The following is a 17304-nucleotide window of genomic DNA, read 5'->3' on the forward strand; positions in this document are numbered from 1 at the left end:
TAGGTTTGCCTTGACCGACCTCGAGTCGGCCCATGCCCCTGTGGGAGCAGGGTGCCAGCCATATAACCGGTCATCTTGCGTGCAGTCCTGGTGACCTCTGCCCAGCTCTTATGTGGTTCCTGGTAGTGACTAGTAGTGCCTCGGGTCATTGCCCGCTCAATGTCAGGAAATCCCTGGATGGCCTGACCGGTATCGGGTTGACTTTGGCTGTTTCAGTGGAAACAGGGGGTTGCACCCATTGACTAGTCGCCTCGCGCGCGAGTCTGGCAATCCCTGACAGAGCATGGTTTCTCCCGATCACCCTAGCCTCTTCCTGGTTTTTTTGGTCCAACTCGAGCTGAGTTGGACTCCCATCACGGTACTCTATCTGGTCACACTGTCGACAATCTTTACAGGTCTGTATGCTTAAGCCAACAGCGCTGCCGTGCTTTAATCCTGCCCGGTGTTCCAGCTGGTATTTGAACTCAGCTAGCACCTTCAGCCAACGCGCCACCTGGTGGGAGGGCTCCTTCTTGTGGCAGAGCCATTGCAAAGAGGCATGGTCCGTGCGAAGCCAAAATTCCTGTCTGTATAAGTATGAGCAAAAGTGTTTTACCGCTTTGACCACTGCCAACAGCTCTCTACATGTCACACAGTAATTTGGCTCCGAGGGAGTGAGTGTTTTGCTATATTAAGCAATCACTCGTTCCTGGTCGCATTGCTGCTGTAACAGCACAGCTCCTACTCCGCACCAGCTGGCATCCATGTCCAGGATAAAGGTATTCCCCGGATCCGGATACCCCAGCACAGGCACTGTGGTAAGACTGTGGCGCAGAGTGTCAAATGCTGCCTGCTCCTCACCTGTCTATTGCCACGGCTCCTTCTTCTCCACCAGCCGGTGGAAAGGTTTCGCAATGGTGGCAAACCTTGGGATGTACTGCTGGTAGTACCTGACAGTACCCAAGAACCCTTGCAGTTCCCAGACTCCATGCGGGATTGGCCACCACTCCACCACCTCCACCTTGGCTGGGTCTGTGGCAACCCTTTCGCTCCTTACTATGTGGCCCAGGTACCGCACTTGGGACTGTAGCAGTTCACACTTTGTTGGTTTGAGCTTGAGTCCGGCTTGCCATAGTTGCTGGAACACTTCTTCCAGCCACTGGAAGTGGGTTTCAAAATCAGATGCAATAACAATCATACCATCCAGGTACAATAGTAACATCTGCCAGTGGAGCTCGTGCAACACTCTCTCCATCAATCGCTGAAAGGTGGCTGGGGCGGAAGTCAGTCCGAAAGGAAGGACTCTCCATTTTCACAGTCTCGAGTGAGTGATGAAGTCTGATTTTTTCTGGCATCTTCGTTTAGTGGAACCTGCCAGTATCCGCTGATGAGATCAAGGCTACTAAAATATCGGCTTCCAGCCAAAGCATCCAGACTTTTGTTTATTTGGGTAATGGGGATAGGTGTCTTGTTCTGTTACCGCATTGATCCTTTGGTAATCCACAAAGAACCGCCATTTTCCATCCTTCTTCTTCACTAATACAATAGGTGAGCTCTATGCTCCTCCAGCCAGCTCAATCAACCCTCTGGCCAACAGGTCCTGTCTGACTGTACCTGTCTCTTGGCCTCTGCTTCTTTTTCAGTCCCTCGGCAGTGAGGGGGTTGACGAATAGGTCGGGTCCTGTCTTTCACGAGTATAGAGTGCTCCACAAGCAAAGTTTTACCCATATCATCATCTTTAGTGCTAAAAACTGACCCATACTTGGTCAGTAGGGTTGCCAGCTTTCTAGCCTGCTCTGCATTCTGGCACGGGGGTCTGGCAGCCTGATACAGTTCCTGGAAAAACTGGGGAATCCGTGGCTCGACCTTGACTTGGGTGATTGGCACAGCAGGGTTTTCCTTGAGGGAAGGAGTGCCAGTGATATCATGAGGCGCTTCCACACTAGTGTAAGTGCTTATGGTAGTTCCTGAATGAATGGTCAGAAGTTGGAGGTTCGAGTTGAGACACCTAACCAACACTTTTCCATCTGCTCCAGGCTTGGTCAGGCTGGTAGCTAGAGACGGGCCTTCAGGGTACTCTTCTATTATCTCAAGTGGACAGAAATTTTGTGTGGTCAACCTACAACTGACCGCAACCTCTCTCCTAGCTGGCACAACCAAGTCCCTAATTACCTGGACTTTGTTCTGGAGAAGCTTCCTGGTTCAGTCGGTACAAGCCAATGGCTTCCCATTACCTTCACCACGAGTCATTCAAACTGCATTGAGCATTGGTGTGTCATAAAGAAAGGCATGCCAAGAATAGTGTCTTCACTAATCTGACTGAATATGAAGACTTTTTCAGTCTTCACTTCTCGGAGCCTTACCGGGAGCCGGATTACATCGTAAAAGCGTAACCTGGTCCCATCAGCAAGCATGCCATGGGTGTCACTCTCATCCAATAGTTCTCTTATACCCCAAGAAAGTCGGTCGGACACCTGTTTTTACAGCAGGTTAGTGGTGCATCTGGTATCCAACAGGAAGTGCACTGCTCGACCTCTAATTTTACCCAGGAGGAAGTAACTGGTAGAGTGTGGGCGTTCCAGCAGGTGTGCTTGAGCAGGCTTCCTGTGCTCAAAGGAGACTGCCTGAAGCTGCTCCGTTTGTGCAGGTAGAGAATGTGCCTGGGCGAGTCTCTTTTGATGGCGGGGAGCTGTCCTCTGCGAGACAGGGCGCCAAGGTACCTGAGAGGAAGACATAGTGATTACTTCGGGAGACTCATGCCTAACTCTTTTAGGTGTAGTGGTTGGAACATGGTCTGGGTAGCTGTGACGGTTGCTTGAGGTGGAGTTTTGGGTTGGCCCAACTTTCTCGGATATGTCCATTCGGGTAAGGCCTTGGCTGAATCGGTACTTCGTTTTTTTCTAGTTTCCACAGGGGCCTTATTGCAGCTAATAGTGTGTGCTACTGCTGCGATCTTCTTCCGTTTCCCGACTCCTTTTTCTTTTGACTGGGGCACTCCTTTCCAAGATGTCCCATACCTCTACATCACCAAAAAATGGCAGGCATACTTTTTGGAGGCTTTGTTGGCTTGTTTGCAGTTGCTTGACCTTTCCGCTAGCTGTTTTACTTATGGATAGCAGTACATTCAAGGTGTTCTGGTCGACTCGGCGTACTGCACCATGTCCCACATTGGCCTTTGAGTCTTTCATTTCTTCTATCACAATTCAGATGGCTCTGCCCAGAGTTGGTTTTTCTCCAGATTTGATTTGGAGAAATTCTCCTCTAGCGCGTACTGCGTCCGCGAGAGTCTCCGCGGGTACCGCTAGGAGATGCCGCTGTAGGGCGGGGTGGTTTAGAGAATTTGAGAAGTACTAATTTGCCATTTTGTTTCTAAACGGTTCGAGCAGTTCCGCATAAGCTAATTAGACTAGCCATTCAATTTCTATTGTGTGTTTCTGCAGGGAGGTTTGGGTTCCTTTTTTTGAAATGTTCAACTCTGCTCGGGCTTGTTGGAGAGATAGTCTAAATCGGGCTCGGATGGCTTCAAAGGTAGCCGCCACCCCGACTGCCTTTCCGCAGGACTCTGCCTCTCTCTTCAAAGCCTCTCTCAGGTGCAGTGTGCTGGCCCCCTCGGCCCACCTATTTGCAGCTGCAATTTCTCTAAATCTGGTAATAAAGTATTTTGGGTCTATGACGCCATTATACTTGGGCGTTTTGAACTGGGAGGCCGGTTCTAGGTTCCGACTTAATCTGACAAGTTGCCTAATGGCGTCAGCTAGTCAGCTCGTGTCCCGGTCTACACTCCTTGTCTTCCTTGGAGACATGACTTGAGCTTCTCTCCGAGTGAGGGGGGCCGTTATAGACGATCGTGTCCTGACTTGGATTGCTTAAGCCTTTTTGGCAGTATAAAGCGCTTTACAGAGTGGGGGGTGGTTGGCGTAGTGCCAGTCATCAACCCTTTTCTGCAGTGCTGGATAACTTGCTTATTCTGAAACACCGCGTTTCTCTACGAATGTGGGGGTAGCCGTACAGCTATCTTGGTCTGATTCGGAACCCCCGATGTTTGCCGTACTACTCCGGTTTTCCTCTACTGAAGTCTGCCGGAGTTTGATTTCTAAATTCCTAGATAGTGCCTGCCAGGTTCGACACAATTCCACTGTTGCCACCAGTGTAAAGAATGTGCCAGCCTTTACTTGGCATGATCTAGATTATTACATAAAGAGAAGAGAATGCGTGTAGTTTTGTTCAGTTTTTATTACAAAAGGAAATTCCACTAGCTGAGGACCGTACGGCTATCTGCTCTGCCCAACTGAGTGAGAGCGGTCCTTTTCATACAATGAACTGACTCATTCCGGCTAACGGAACCGAGTAAAAACCGTATAACATTAGAAATAAACAAAATCGCTATTCCGTTGGCATGCTTATAATACAGCGATAAACAAAGACATAATAGCGATATAGTATATGAACAAACTAATAAAGATATAATAAAAAGAACAACACAGCATGCAAGATATAACATATAAAAATATTCACACGAATTATGGAGTCATGGCCCAGTGTCCACCACAATACAAACAAAGATGTTTTAAATAGAACTGATTAAATAAGTTATTTTTATTTAAAAAAGTAAAATAAGTAACTAAATAAAGGAAAAGAGTTAGTTTGTATTTAATGATTGTGAATCGCAATGTGAGCGTCAAGAAATACCTATAAATTAATGAGCTATCATCATAATTAAGGAAATGCAGTGCGGCTAGAAAAAGTCTTCATAGCAGCTGAAATAAATTAGAAAAGCAACAAAATGTAAATGTGAAATAAATAGCAAATATGTAAACTACCAAACTTCTGATTTGATAATGATACAAAAACACAGCCTGAGAAAACCCAATAAAAATCTATATTGCATAGTGATCAGTACAACAATCGCCAAATTTTAATTTCGAGCGAAGTTATTCTTGATATAGTTTTGCAGAAAACAAATTAGTCCTGGTACGGCAAAGACGAAAAACATTGTGTTTCATAGAACTAATAGAATTCATAGACTTTTGATTAACACGGTAATTATCATGGAAATACATATAAATTATTGCGCTATTACCAGAATTAGGAAAACGTAGTGTGGCTGGCAAAAGGTTTTGGGGCAGCTGGAATAAATTAGGAGATCAAAGAAATGTAGATGTGTAATAAATAGCAAGTATTTAAACTACCAAACAGATGATTTTGAAATGATACAACTAATACAAACTGGGAAAACCCAATAAAAATCGCAATCTTGTCTTAATCAGTTTTAATTTTGAGAGAATCTATTGTTGATATCGCTTTGCCGAAAACAAATTAGTCTTAATACGACGAGGACAAAAAAGCAGGAGAACTTGGAGAAATATATATATATATATATATAAATGTATATATATATATGTATATATATATATATGTATGTATATATATATTATATATATATGTATATATATATATATATATATATTGTGATGGAACGCTAGGTTGCTATCCTTCTTGTATAAATTCTAACTGGAGTTATATTCCCTTTTTTTATCCTTTTGTAACCACGCCCCTAAAGGAGGCTGGTCCTTGCATCTCATTTGCATAATCCAATGTACTTAAGGCAGGGCCTCGGCTCTTTATGTTCGTTCAAATATATGCAGTGCAGTTGGAACCATACTCTTTCTGTTACCTTGCGCGATATCAGAACCACCCCAAGCATATAGCTACCTCCAAAGACCTAGTCTATGGACTGTGCTGTGGGGATAAATTCGTAGAAACACTGTCGACCTCGTCGACCTCCGGTCGACCTTGTCGACCTAGTATAAAACCCCTCTGGGAGCAATCCCTTGTGTAAGGTGGTTGATGTTGACCGGTGGAGTAAGCCGACCTAGTCGCCTCCGCGTGTTGGTCACGGGCAACCAGTACACAGCCCCTGTGAAGGGTGAATGCAGACCGGTAGAGTAAGCCGACCTAGTCGCCTCTACGTGTTGGTCGCAAGAACCAACACACTGGTGGCAGCAGTGGGATCTGACTGCGGTAACTCGGACTTCTAAGACAACCTTTGTAACCATGCCAAACAGCCGACGGAGTGCTACCAGACATCTGGCTGAGGCAGAGCTACAACAGGTCGACCAGATTGGTCAGCTGACAGAGGCTATTACTAGAGCCTTACAAATGCCTAAGAGGGAGGCTAGCTTCAAGCCACCGAAGTTCGATGGGAGTGAAGATGTGGAACTATTCATCTCCCAGTTCGAAGAGGTTGCAGAAGCTAATGAGTGGAATGAGAAGGCCACTCTCCTCCACCTGCGTGAGACATTGAAGGAGGGAGCCAGAGGTTGTAGTCGAGGAGATTCACCTGCCTCCATCTTCTCGGCCTTACGCACCAAGTACGGGCTCTCCCCGAGAGAGGCTAAGAGTAGGCTCCACCTCAAGAGGGAACCAAAGACTAGCCTCCAAGAACACGCAACGGAGATGGAGCGTCTAGTGAAGATAGCATACGCTGACCTTCCGGACTCCTACCAAGCTAATATGGCCATGGATGCGTTTTCCCTGACTCTAGGAAACACGCACCTCCAACGCCATCTTTTGGCAATAAGAGCCCAGAGCTTAGAGGAAGCAGTGCAGGCAGGGAATGAGTTCCTGCAAATTCAGCCCACTCTTCCTCGGCTTGGTGCTCGACCCATAGTAATGACAGTGGAGGAGGAGGAGACTACCCCTGCTACAGTCACCCCCGTCCACTCGGATCCTCCATCAGCCACCCTGAATGACGTCCTAGTGGCTATAAAAGGGTTAACAGATGGACTAAAAGAAGGAAACCGATTGGGACGACGGAGAGCGGAGAAAAGGGAACCTAACTGTTGGGGTTGCGGCCAGACAGGGCATGTACAACGCCGGTGCCCTCAAGTTATCCAAAGACAACCACCTCAAGTCACGAGGTCGGGAAACGGTTCCCATCCACAGCAGTAGGGGGAAGTGCTGACTGTGGATCTACCATACCAATGCAAGGCCAGTGGCAACGGCCACGACGGACTAGGCGACACAGGCTCCCCCCCTGCTCGCCACCGGTCCCCTTGCATAACCAGTATCAGCCCTTACCTGAGTGTGCAGGTCTCCCACCCTCAGAAACCAAGGAAGAAACATACGTCTGGCCAAAGCCGTCTCGGCCTTCCAAAAAAGGCCCCCAGAGAATAAGCAAAGCCAGACGAACTCATGGAGATGAATTGTGGAAGCCACATAATAGCAGCTATTTCTTGCCAGGTCGCATCGGAGGGCAGCCCGTCCAGTTTCTCGTGGACACCGGATGCACATCTAATCTGTTGGGACGACATGTTTTTGAGCGCTTACCCAAGGATGTCAAAAGCCAATTAGAGGTTCGAGAAGACTATGGGCGGATGGCAGATGGTACACGGCTGCAATTTCACGGACTCATCACTCTCCCAGTCAGAGTCAGGAGTGTCCAAGTCACTGTATCTCTAGTGGTGTGTGCCCTGAAGGAGGATGCCATCCTGGGCATGCCATTCTTGGTCGACCACCACTGTGAAATGAATTTTCAGCAACCCACGTTGGTGTTAAATGGGCAGAAATTGACTTGCACTGACAGAGAGGGTCGACCCCTGACAAGTGGAGTTCAGATAATGCGAGCCACAACGCTTCCCCCTCGAGCCGAGGTCCTAGTTGCTGGGCGTCTCACGTCCTCATCCTATCAGCCAGTCGGGTTAATCGAGGGAGTAAGAAGCAGTTATATGGTGGCCGCCAGCCTACATCAACCCGGTAAAAAGGGGAGAGTGGCCATCCGCTGCATGAATCCTACCGACCATCCAGTCAGCGTGACGGCAGGGACGATTGTGGGACAATACACTGGAGTAGGGCCGGACGAAATAGGGGTTCCCTGGACAGCAAAGGAGGATGTCGAGACCCCTAAGGAACCTCCCCCTTCTCCTTCAAGCGTGCCCCCCACATGCAGGACTTGCTCCAACAAGCGGCGCCACATTGCTCATCTCCTACCGAGCACCGAAGGATGGAAGACCTTTTGGTCCGTTATGCGGATGTGTTCAGCCAAGGAAGCGAAGACGTGGGGCGTACCACCCTAGTACAACATGAAATCCCCCTTCTCCCAGAGGCACAACCCATCCGTCAACACCCATATCGAGTAGGACATGAGAAAGAAGCCGAAATCGAGCGACAGGTTTCGGCCCTTGAGAAACAAGGCATGATTGAGCCCGCTCACGGGGCCTGGAGCTCTCCGGTGGTTTTGGTGAGGAAGAAGGACGGGGCGTGGCGATTATGTGTGGACTATAGAAAGCTCAATAGTGTCACTCGCCAGGACGCCTACCCCCTTCCCCGGATTGACGAGAGTTTAGATGCCTTGTCCGGCAGCAAATTTTTCAGTACCCTGTATATGATGAGCGGGTATTGGCAGGCACCTCTCTCTGCCGAGGCCCAGGAACGGTCAGCATTCACCACACGCAGTGGATTATGGAGATGGAAGGTGCTCCCCTTTGGGCTGACCTCCGCTCCGGCTACCTTCCAGCGGCTAATGGAACGCGTCCTCCAAGGGCTACACTGGAAAACCTTGCTGTTATACCTAGACGACATCATCGTCATGTCGGCAGACTTCTCTAGTCATGTAACTAGGCTGGCAGAGGTGTTGGAACGATTGAGGCAGGCCGGGTTAAAATTAAAGCCCTCTAAATGCAGTCTGTTCCAGACCCAAGTTAAGTACCTGGGCCACATAGTCAGCGACACTGGAGTGGCTACCGACCCTGAGAAGATTCAGGCCATCAGTGAATGGGCAGCACCACAAGATGTGACTCAGTTAAGATCGTATTTGGGTACCACTGGGTACTACCACCGATACGTACCTGACTACGCCTCGATCGCCAAACCTCTCACCTTGTTGACAAGCGAGGGGGTCCCCTGGAAGTGGGAGGAAGATGAACAGGAAGCTTTCCTTAAGCTCAAGTGGTCACTGACGCACGCTCCAGTACTGGCATATCCTGACCCCTCTTTACCCTACGTACTCGATACCGATGCTAGTAACGTAGGGACCGGGGCTGTGTTATCCCAGGTCCAGCAAGGCAAGGAGCGACCTATAGCCTACTATAGCAAGACCCTCTCCCCCGCCGAACGCAACTACTGCGTGACTAGAAGAGAGCTGCTGGCAGTCGTGCTAGCTGTCCGACATTTCCGGCCATATCTATATGGCAGAGAGTTTACTATCCGGACAGATCATGCCTCCTTGGTTTGGCTGCACCGGAGAAAGGAACCCTCTTGCCAGGTGGCCCGGTGGTTGGAGAACCTAGCCGAGCACAAGTATCGAATCATCCATCGAACAGGCGTTAAGCACGGTAACGCCGATGGGTTGAGTCGACAACGGTGCATCGACTGCCGACAGTGTGCTGCCATTGAGAAGCGGGATCGAGGGCCAACTAGGTCACAAGTGTGTGACTCACTAGTACCCCCAGGGACAAATCGGGAAACTACCGTACCGGTGGACCAAGTTCCAGTACAACCACCAAGAGGTACGGGAGGACCCAGTCCTAGCGCCCACCAGTTGGATGAAGACGAATGGCCTCGACTACCCAGCAGCAGACATACATCAGGGCCCGGCCTCCCGACTCCCACACCAGCCAGCCTAGTCCCAGTACGGCTGCCATGCCGTGCGGGGTCACCGAGAGTGTTGGACAACCCCCTCAGAAAGTCTCAAAACCCTCGGTTACGGGCCGTCAAGGTGGCAGGTGAGCCAGGACTCGTTGTAGAGACTGATAAAGTTGCGGTACAAGCAGACGCTAAAGCCACGAGTTTAGATCTCTCACCGCCAGCTGCCCCAAAAGTCCCGGAATTGTTGACAGTGGTGCAAACTTCGCTAGATGAAGTACGAGCATTGCAACAGAGACCCGCTACCGACCTAGGGATAATTTACCAGGCCATCAGGAACCGGAAAAGAATCGAAGAGGCCGTACTACAAGTAGGCAGCCCCGAGTTGCAGCAACGGCCCGGATGTTCCATCAACTCCAGATTGACGAATCAGGTGTATTGACCCTTCATCTCATTCAGAATGGGCGAGAAAGGGTGGTGGTGGTATGCCCCCAAACACTGAAACAGGAGATCCTGTGGAAGGCCAACGAACAAACTCACTGCGGTGTGGAAAGGACCCTGAAGCGCGTCCAGCTGGATTGGTACTGGCCGGGCATGACTGGAGATATCAGGAGGGCAGTTCTCTCTTGCGAAGTTTGCCAGCGGGCTAAGACGGGAAAGGCCCGGACCTCCGGGAACCGACAACGACTGTACGCCGGGAGGCCATGGCAGCGTCTAGCCGTAGATTTGGTGGGACCCCTACCTCAGACACCTCGAGGAAATAGCTGGGTGTTGGTACTCACTGACCATTTCACTCGGTGGTCGGATGCCTTAGCTATCCCTGACGCTACAGCCCCAACGGTGGCCCAGGTCTTGGATGAGAGAGTATTCAGTTACTTCGGTCTGCCCGAAATTATCCACACCGACCAGGGGAGCCAATTCGAGTCCTCTTTGTTTCAAGAGCTATGTGACTTGTGGGGGGTTGACAAATCTAGGACCACTCCGTACCACCCCGAAGGGAATGGTGTGGTTGAAAGAAACAATCGAGTATTGGGTGACTCCCTACGAGCCCTTTTACTGGGCAGAGGACAAGAGGACTGGGATCAATTATTGCCACAGATCATGCGGATGCTGCGAGGGCTACCGCACTCTGCCACTAAGGAAACACTAAATTATTTGATGTTGGGTCGGGAGCTTCGTCTTCCTGACCAATTGCTGCATGGAAATAGGTTGGAATCATTTACGAGCACACACGAGTATGCCCAGACTGTTCACGACCGGTTGATGCAAGCCCATACTCTCCTCCGAGATAGACAGAAGGAAATTGTATCAACCGATGTGAGAGAGCCTCCGCTATTCAATGAGGGTGACCTCGTATGGTTGCTAAGCAAGCGGCGAAGAAAAGGGGAAAATCCGAAATTAGCGGCCAAGTATGTGGGGCCCTATCGCGTACTAAGGAGTCACGAAAATCATACTTACGAAATAGAAAGATATGGACAGCGATCCACTCAGGCTGAAGGAAGATTAAGGCTCTGTCACCCTAGCCCAGTGCAACAAGGACGAGCCCCAGCTGAAGTCGAACCTGCCCGACGTCCCAACATGAGAGGTTACCCCCGGAGACGAGTACCACGAGAAAACGGTAATCCAGATGCCGTTATCTCAGAATCACTTCTGCCTAGTCGATTAATAGATTTACCAATACAACAATCGCCGGGAAGATTGGAACCACTTCAGCTTCCCAGCGAAGATTTTTTGGTTTCTCCAGGGGAACACAACCCTAACTCGAGGGCTGGCCTCGACCCTGGCTGCGAATTGGCGACCGAGGAAGCAAGAACTACGGGGAATGTAGGAGTTCAGGCTAGTACCACTGGGGCTGGAAACACCACACGACCCCAACGAATAAGAAAGCCCCCTGCGTATTTAGCAGATTACAACACCAGTACTGTCCAATCAGGAGAAGCCAGAAGGGGTCAAGGTCAGAGGGCGGCCATTTTGGAAACCAAAGAAAGCGCGCTCATTGCTTGCTATCAGCTCGACACACACACATATGTACATCCTCCAACCATGGAAGTGACCAAGGAGACCATTAAAGAAGCTTCTCCAATTATCGGAGCCTTGCCTCTACTATCGGAGTTGGTGATTCCACTGGAACTACACCCGGCTCCCAATGAAACGTTAGATGATATGGAGTCCGACTCGATGAAGGAAGATTCCTCCCCAAACTCTCGCCTGCCGACCAAGTGGGTCTCAGAAAAAACGACCAGGAAAATAATGAAGTTATGTCAGGAAGACGGTATCAACTGTCCGTTGTGCCAACAATCATTATCCACCCCCCGACGGCGCCGGATTCACATTGCGCAACATTTTACCAGGTTCTTTTGCAAATGCGGGAGAAATTCGACCTCGAGGGACACAATCGCCAAGCATCAATCCAGGATAAAGGATGTGGAGATCCGGAAAGCCCACGGTGGAACGGGCGTTAAGATCTACGAGGTCGACCGCGCCAGCTACCCCACATGGAGCAAGAGGGTCCAATTGGTCAACCCCCCGGCCTTCGAGAAACTTATGCCCTATGGTCCGGTTAAGATGAAGCCACCTGTGAGGAGAGGACCACAGGCACCCTTTCCCTCTCCCCCGAAGAAAAAGCGGATAGCTCAGAAATGTAGTCCGCTCAAAACGGGGAGACCCATACCGGCTCCCAGGAAGACACTAACGACGGTCGGGAGCATCCAGAGCCGACTGGGAGACGTTCGACCCCGAGTCACGGTGGACGCCCTTCGGGAGGAGGCCTCTAGCCTCAGACGGACGGCCCGTCGCCTAGGAGAGTTGGCCAATCGGATGTCGACCCAATGAAAGATTGCGACCCGAATCCCGTTAAAGACATTGACTATCTCTATTTTGTGGTGTGTTCTAGTTTGTTTGTGTTTTCTTATATTATTTTATTCTTTTTTTGGTTTGGTTTTTTTTTTTTTATAGCCGATTGTCGTCTATAGGGGCGGCGTGTGTGATGGAACGCTAGGTTGCTATCCTTCTTGTATAAATTCTAACTGGAGTTATATTCCCTTTTTTTATCCTTTTGTAACCACGCCCCTAAAGGAGGCTGGTCCTTGCATCTCATTTGCATAATCTAATGTACTTAAGGCAGGGCCTCGGCTCTTTATGTTCGTTCAAATATATGCAGTGCAGTTGGAACCATACTCTTTCTGTTACCTTGCGCGATATCAGAACCACCCCAAGCATATAGCTACCTTCAAAGACCTAGTCTATGGACTGTGCTGTGGGGATAAATTCGTAGAAACACTGTCGACCTCGTCGACCTCCGGTCGACCTTGTCGACCTAGTATAAAACCCCTCTGGGAGCAATCCCTTGTGTAAGGTGGTTGATGTTGACCGGTGGAGTAAGCCGACCTAGTCGCCTCCGCGTGTTGGTCACGGGCAACCAGTACACAGCCCCTGTGAAGGGTGAATGCAGACCGGTAGAGTAAGCCGACCTAGTCGCCTCTACGTGTTGGTCGCAGGAACCAACACAATATATATATATATAGACTAGTTGTGCTACCCAGCGTTGCTCGGGTAATAAAATTCAGCTTATAAACCATGAGAGGTAATAAAAGTTGCCTGCCACTTGCTATTAGCCTGGCACTATGTCAATGGAAAATATGAGTATGCTTACTAATAAGAGCTACCTTCTCGGTGACGTTGGGCAATCACCCTACGTAGTATGCAAAGCCGTCGAGTGGATATATTGCTAGTGAAGTGATCAAGTTCTGACTGGCTGAGTTGGTACCGTGTCTGACTAGTGAACTGAAGTGTCCGAGTTCAAATCTGCGATATTGAATCATTATTTCAAGATATCAATAGCTATAGCTGGACATACTAAAAGCAGAGAACAGACTTCGAGAAATAGATATATATATATATATATATATATATATAAGATGTAATATATATATAAGATATAATATATACATATAAGATATAATATATAACATAGATATATATACATATAAGATATAATATATAATATATAACATATAGATATATATATATATATATATATATATATATATATATATATATGTATACATACACTGTATATATATAGCCCCTATAATAAAATATATATATATATATCTACATGTATATAATTACAACTAAGGTACGACTATATTATAGAGTAATACAGTAAAGTAATACATAAATAAAAGAGATCTCCAAGAAATTGGAGCAAATAGTAATAGCTGTGTAAAATAATTGTACTTAACTTGCAGCTACTGGCAGTTTCATGCCTTCTTCTGTCAATCTTCAGGCTGCTACAGGTTGCTGCTGTTTTCGGTAGATTTCGCTATAGCTACTGAAATCTTGGAATAACGATTTCATATTGTAGAAGATTTTATCTTGGGCCCTCTGGTTTGACAGTCAGACGCCGTACCAACTCAGCCACACAAACTTGATCAATTATCTAGGCGATATGTGTCGCTATATGGGAGCAAATACGCATGGCTTTGCACACTACGCAGGGTGATTGTGAAACATCACGGAAAGAGTAGCTCTAGTTAAAAACGCCTACTCAAATTAAGCATTGGAAGTGTGCCAAGCTAATAGCAAGTGGCAAGCAACTTTCATTACCTCTCATGGTTTAACAGCTGAATTTTAATACCCGAGCAACGCTGGGTAGCTCAACTAGTCAATATATATAAATCCAAAGTTTGTCATCTAGGTATCTGTCCAGCTATAGTGTTTACAATCCAGCAATGAAAAATTTGTCTCACAGAAGATTTGATCTTGGACATTACCAGTACATTACCTGCCACTGTTTATAACATGGTTTTAATACCCATGTAACGCCGGGTATTCAGCTAGTATATATACCTTAAAACCTCTAATTGGACACTACCTCTATGTGAACGCCACTTCTATTTGACACTAACTACGAGAGCAGGGTTGAAAAATAGAGTGCCACCAGCCAATTGACTGCCACTGTAGAAAAAAGGTTGAAAAATAGAGCGTCATGGCGTTCAATTAGAGGTTTTATGGTACATAATGCTACATATAACCAATGATATGCTGCCCTCCAAGGATAGCCAATGGCTATCATGTGGGTGGGTCTTAATGATCGATCTGTGTTGAGATGAACCCGAACACAGCACCCGAACATGGCACCCGAACAAACAAATATGCTGAAAAAAGCCAATTATAAATTTACAAATATTACAAACAATAGTGGTTATTTGACTGATCTGTTGAATTCATTTTGTTGCCAAATTAATATAGTATCCCAATATTGTCACGATATATCATATATCATATAATATATGATCAGCCAGATGCCATCCACAAGCATTCATTATATTAATAGTCACAATCGTAAAGCAGCCAAAATTTGGTTTTATATTTAGATTTTGAGTATGAAAACTACACTGCACAGCTTTGCATGCTGTCCCATCTTATTGGCCAGGTAAAACAATGTGACAACGACAAAAGACTTAGTCATTTTATATTAAGAGTGGCAAAATATTAATCAAAACAAGGGAAAAATAACCGTTGTTTGGGTAATTTTGGTTAAATTATATTCAACTTTCAGCATATGCTACGACCTTTACCAATTTCAAAATTAGTAAAAGTAGGTAATTTGAAATGTTTCATCTTGCATGGATCCATTATTTTGGTTAGGTATTACCCCTACATTGTAGAAATTTAAGGTTTGCTATTGTGAACCTCAGCGTCTAGTGACTGAATGAGCTAATGAAACGATAACAGCGAGTCGTGTTTTCCAAAACCTAACAAGGCACGTGAACGCCCTGCGAGAATTGTGTTAGCTCCGAATCCCAGGCTAGCACAATCCCAACAGAACTCGATCATTAAACCCCGCCCATATGATAGCTGTTGCCTATCCTTGAGGCGCTGTATATCATTGATATAACACTTTTTCCGCTATTGAAGCCTGATCAGTGCAGCTCGGAGCCAGCAAAGGAGATAAATCCTATTGCCAATGTGAATTGGCAATGTACATATACATGTATATATATATATATCAATATATATATATATATCAATATATATATCAATATATATATATCAATATATATATATATATAAAGTGGAAAGTTAACTAGTTTACTTATCTTTCAGCTACTGTCAGTTTCCTGATGGCACATTTTTCAGGCTGTAAGCTTCAACATATATATATATATATATATATATATATATATATATATATATATATATATATATATATACATACATATATATATATACATATATATATACATATATATATATATATATATATATATATACATATATACAACATATATGTATCTAAATCTACAAGATGTCAGCTTCAAACTTTTCCAAAAACCAGGTAACACAAACCTATATGTGCACAAACAAAGCAACCATCCACCTTCCATACTGAAAAACTTACAAGACAACATAAACAAACGATTAAACACACTTTCATCAAATGAGCAACAATTTAACAGCACAGTGCAACCATACCAAAAAGCACTTCACAAGAGGGGATACAACAGCAAACAACAATATGACACTAACATTAAAAAATTCAAAAAACGTAACAGACAAAGAAAAATCACATGGTACAACCCCCCATTCAGCACCAATGTTGCAACCAATATCGAACAAAAATTTTTCAGCATAGTTACGACATGCTTTCCAAAGAAACCCCCACTCCAAGCAATATTTAATAGACAAACCTTAAAGCTGAGCTACTCAGTAATGCCAAACATGAAAACAATCTTTGATGCGAGCAACAAAACCCTTACTAAAACCATTACACCACAAAGAGAAGACAACGAAAAAAGTTGCAGCTGCAGACAAAAGAACAACTGCCCTTTGGAGAAAAATGCAGGGCCAAAACTGTGATATATAAAGCAACAGTGAACAGCCATACAAACAACCACGTAGCGACCTACATAGGACTTTGCTCAACAGAATTTAAAACTAGATACAGCAACCATAAAGCCTCATTTAACCACAAAAACAAACAACACCACACAGAATTGAGCAAGCACATGTGGAAGTTGAAAGACAGCAACTCAACATACAACATAACATGGAAAATCTTAGCTCAAGCACAACCATATACAAACAAAACAAAACGATGCAAACTATGTTTACTAGAAAAAATACTTCATAATATGCAAACCACACATATGCACATTGAATAAAAGAAATGAATTGACTTCCAATTGCAGACATGCTAGGAGTTATCTTCTCGGTTACACTTAGCACTAAATCACATTATTAATACAGCGAGCCCATTTCTGACATTTCGGAACGTTTGGTAAAGCTTTTCATTTTAGTACAACCGCGTCTGATGAGTGCATCGCACGAAACAAATTTGTAGCGCATGTAGCGATTTAATGTTATGGTTCGCTAATGACCGGAGCAAGTCGGATAGTAGAGGGTTGGATTGCACTGATGTGTTTGATGTAATAATATAGTATGTCGTTTGCAGTGCTAGTGCTCTCTTTATTTTTACCAGTGTCCATGGATTACGTATAATAGTAGCAAGCAAAACACACAGTGAAATCTAAAAGAAATGCATTATACGTAATCCGTGGACACTGGTAAAAATAAAGAGATCACTAGCACTGCAAACGACATACTATATTATTACATCAAACACATCAGTACAATCCAACTCTTTACTATCCGACTACGATAATAATATTGAGATATTGAACTAGATATAATAATATTGGCTGAAACAATAGTACTAAAAACAGTGGCTGAAACAAT

The sequence above is a fragment of the Watersipora subatra genome, chromosome 11 (assembly GCF_963576615.1).
Source record: "Watersipora subatra chromosome 11, tzWatSuba1.1, whole genome shotgun sequence".
In the NCBI taxonomy this organism is placed as follows: domain Eukaryota; kingdom Metazoa; phylum Bryozoa; class Gymnolaemata; order Cheilostomatida; family Watersiporidae; genus Watersipora; species Watersipora subatra.